We start from the raw sequence: 258 nt of genomic DNA on the forward strand, positions 1-258 counted from the left end.
CAAGTGGTTTCTAATTTATATAATTAAAATTCGTATATTTCGGTTTTATGTGACACTGATCTAATACATATATCACAGATAGCACGTAGCATAAGAACGCTACAGGGCAACCCGTATTTAAGGTTCAATTTGTATCCGAGAGACATAGACGCCTTCTACAAAAACAGAGAGAGGCAGTAATTACAAACCGGCTATTTGCAAACTTCCTGTAATTAATATACTATAGAAAATAAGTATGAAAGAACATGCACCACTTGT

The 258-nt window shown here is 34.1% G+C and overlaps 1 protein-coding gene across 1 annotated transcript in view; it reads right to left on the bottom strand.

The window, feature by feature from the left end:
• Positions 1-258, bottom strand: part of LOC119586814 — a 65,518-nt gene that overhangs the window by 57,987 nt on the left and 7,273 nt on the right. The window lies entirely within an intron of this gene.

The sequence above is a fragment of the Penaeus monodon genome, chromosome 22, assembly GCF_015228065.2.
Source record: "Penaeus monodon isolate SGIC_2016 chromosome 22, NSTDA_Pmon_1, whole genome shotgun sequence".
Lineage (NCBI taxonomy): Eukaryota > Metazoa > Arthropoda > Malacostraca > Decapoda > Penaeidae > Penaeus > Penaeus monodon.